At 40.4% G+C, this 3,806-nt stretch overlaps 1 protein-coding gene across 1 annotated transcript in view; it reads right to left on the bottom strand.

Moving 5' to 3' along the window:
* LOC106811067 overlaps nucleotides 1–3,806 on the bottom strand; it is a 58,551-nt gene that overhangs the window by 46,341 nt on the left and 8,404 nt on the right. The window contains exon 3 of the mRNA XM_014814596.1: nucleotides 3,382–3,497. The gene's annotated coding sequence lies outside the window, so the exon portion shown is untranslated. The remainder of the gene's footprint in view (nucleotides 1–3,381; nucleotides 3,498–3,806) is intronic.

The following is a 3,806-nucleotide window of genomic DNA, read 5'->3' as shown; positions in this document are numbered from 1 at the left end:
ATATGACACAGTACTATAATTCTATTTAGATTTGTTATTTTATTAGACCAATAATTATTATAGAGCGTATTGTAAGAGTTGGGTAATGATGAGACAAATTGTCTAATCCTCGTCGTGTAGACGACTAAATATTTGCAAGCCTTCCATCTGTAGCACGCACTGATGACGTATGTATTCAAAAATAGCTCTCAATCAAATCCACGCAGCAGCCGAATTTAAACACGTGAAGACTATGAAGCTAAAACTGTGAAAATATTAATCTCGATCGTTATGCCCCTGTAGAGCCTAAACCACTTAGTCTGCGCCATTCGCTAACACGGTACGGAATTCTCACTACGTTTGCACTAGCGGGCAGTGTGTGCAGCATTCCTGATTGCACTGCTGGTCATCCTATCGTTGAAATCGAATCAAAGCGCGTACAATTGATTTGTATAACTTTTTTTGGAGGGGGAGTTTAAAACTAACGATTGCGTTAATTAATCAGAGTCGTACATTCCAATTATGTAACGTTACTTTAATTATGGCGGTCGCTGCCCGAACCCTAACGATATCCCACTTCTGACACCATGTAAGATGCACATGGTCCAAAACACAAAGCCGACAACATCTATTCTGGGTCCGCACATCTTTATTTAGGCGCAAAAGAAGAACCGCAGGCCGAGGCGTTAGATTAGTGAAATATGTGCTAGTCATAATACAACATGGCAAGTTCTACACGTGCAAGATGGCGTCGCAAAAAGGCCGCTGGCGGATCCAGTATTTTACCCAAAACATATATGCAGGCATTAAAAACGTCAATAACGTATATATATACAAGCTCACAAAATCAGTGAATACAAATAATAACTAGAAAGGGCATTCTCCCCAAGATGTGTAAGTATACGAAATTTGGTCGCGCTAGGTCAATTAGGGGCTGAGTTATAGAGCGGAAAGGAAATATGATCAATGTCAAGGTAAAGGTCAAATAAAGGTCGTAGTGACCTGGTTTTTGGTACGCTGCGCACCTTCTCCCCAAGATGTGTAAGTAGACCATGTTTGGTCACGCTGGGTCAATTAGGGGTCGAGTTATAGAACAGAAGGGAAAGTGTCTGCGGCGGCGGCGGCGGCGGCTGGACAGACATGAAACTATAGTATCCCCGCCGACTTCGTCGCGGGGGATACAATAATATAATAATATTCTGACTTCCAAACTAGAAAATAATACTGTTCTATAGCAAACATAATAATACCACTGCGATGGCTCAATGGTTGAGTGCTCGCCTCGTATGTGGAAGGTCGGGGGTTCAACTCCCGGCCGGGTCATACCAAAGACTTGAAAAATGATACACACGGCTTTTCTGCTTAGCATTCAGCAAATAGAGATAGAGTGTGACAAGTTAACTCGCAGTGCTACCAGTGGACTAACCCCCTACTGTATTATTTACTGTGAAAGCAGCTGCGGAGCCTCAGGGTTACTGAAACGGAGATAGGCACCGCCCTATACGCCATGATGTAGCTATGCACTATGCGTATGAAGGCGCGGGAAGGATTTAACTTTAATAGCAAACATAATACACAACTGGTATCCACTCTGAGCTAATTCAGTGGCCTAATAGGAAGTGGCTATTCTTACGACCAGTCGTAAGAATTATTTATGGACTATTCTTACGACATGCAACGCGCATGCGCATGCGTTGCGTATGTCGTTATACACCATAGATTGTTTTTGTAAGATATAATACGTATATAAGGAAATTGAGTCGGTTTATAGTTAGTGTTATGGTTAGGGTTAGGGAGTAGGCGTAGGCTACTCCCTAAACTAGCATTATATTACTATATAGACTATTATGCGCATGCGCGTTGCATGGCGTAAGAATAGCTAGTCCATAAATAATTCTCACGACTGGCCGTAACAACAGCCACGGCCAACATAATAACCAATCATTCACCACTACACTACAGTCTAGAGTCTACAGTAAGTTAGCTCTAGTACTAGTAGCAGGCCCGTAGCCAGGGGGGGTTCGGGGGGTTCGAACGAACCACCCCCACAAGCAAAAAATAATAATTTATGAAAATTTGCAAGAATTTCACCTCAGGTCGCTCCATTTTAGTGTAATAATTGCAAAATCTCCATCGTGCGGGAGGGTGAACAGTGAACACCCCTCTGCATACTGCTATGACAAAGCATTATATTGTATAGAGTTATTGTGGACATTTGGCAACTAGCCGATACCTGTGGATCTGTGGAGATGGAATGTGGGCATGCACATTCCAATGGAAATAACATTATATATGATCACAATACATAATCAAGGTTTTGGACAAATCTGCCAACACTATTTCTCAGTTATACTATAGCCTCACCACTATCTAACACACACATTTCAGTGCTGCCACTCAGGTTATTACAAAAAAAGTAAAATATTTGTCCAGAAAAAAATATCAAAATTGCCTCTAAAAGTATAAATTTGTATCAACCTACTGAGATTTGTTACCTTATACCTTATTACCGAATACATTATAGCCTGTGCAGCATGTAAACAAGCTTCAGGAATGATGTGTGCAATGTCATGAGGAGTTATCTCTTGAATTCTCAGTTTGGAATATTTCAATGCCGTTTCCCTTGGCCAGAAAGGTCTGTAAGGTGCAAAATTTTTGTGTGGTGTGTTTGTGTGTTGCGAGGTCCTAGCACAGTGAGCAGTGCATGTGCTTGGCCTGCTAGGGGGGTCCAGAAATCTTTTGAAAAAATGGTGCAATTTGGTGCATTCTAAGCTATTCTGGACACATTGTATGACTCTTGATTCTCTTTTTCAAGTTATCAAAAGTTTCGTCAGTGAAGCGGTGTTTTGGACAAATTTCTGTGTGGCGATTGAGAATTTGAGCAATGCGGCCCCCTCGCTCGTGTCAATGCAGGGGAAACACTGCAATGGTCTGTCATTTGGTCACTGACGGCAGAGAGCTGAGAGCAAAAACACTCCACTGAACAGAGCACACATCACTCCTGCAACAAGACTAGCAAAGCACATCTTTAATCTCATCAAATACAGTGTACCTAAATGTAAGTCCGAAGAGTTTTGACCATCTTTGGCAATAAAAAGTATTAAAAGTATTTATGCATAAAAAAAGTATGAAAAAAGTATATTTAAAAAAGTATATATAAAAGTTTAAAAAGTATAAAGTGGCAGCACTGACATTTTGACAATAAAAAACTAACTGAGTAAATAGTTTACCGAAAGCATTAAAAGGATTTTAGGGATATGTGTTAAATAACCAAAACTAATAACCAAAAACTAATATAATGCATGGAATTAGATAGAAATGGAGGGCTTGAAGCATGTACGTGAACACACACATGCAGTGCCTCGTAAATAAACAAATTTTATTTTGAGTTATTTTACTCACCTGTATGCTTGTATATATCTAAAGGTAGGATTAGGGAAAGCATGGCATTGCGCTAACTCCACTGAATAACCTATACATGTGTCCATGCTGTTCTACTAATGTTTATCAATAGTGACCTGCAAAATAGAGAACATGATGCCTCCACGATATTGGCAAGAAAAAGATGTGGATGGTTGCATGGTTTACTCAACAGATACCTCACATGAAGTACAAACCAGTAGTGTACGTGATCATTAAGTACAGCTTTAGACTGCACAGAAATTCGCATTTGTCTGAGAAAGATAACCACGCCTGTGCGATAGAAATCATAGCATTGCTGGTGGGTCAAGTGCAAACTGTCTTTTCCCCACGTTACATCTTACTATAATTTGGCGAATGTTGTATGTATGTTAATGAAAGGCTCCGTCAGTTTGGATCCAAATAGC

The sequence above is a fragment of the Priapulus caudatus genome, unplaced genomic scaffold (genome assembly GCF_000485595.1).
Source record: "Priapulus caudatus unplaced genomic scaffold, Priapulus_caudatus-5.0.1 Scaffold18, whole genome shotgun sequence".
Classification (NCBI taxonomy): domain Eukaryota; kingdom Metazoa; phylum Priapulida; class Priapulimorpha; order Priapulimorphida; family Priapulidae; genus Priapulus; species Priapulus caudatus.
Note: the sequence above shows the minus strand (reverse complement) of the source record. Positions and strands in the feature narration are given on the sequence as shown.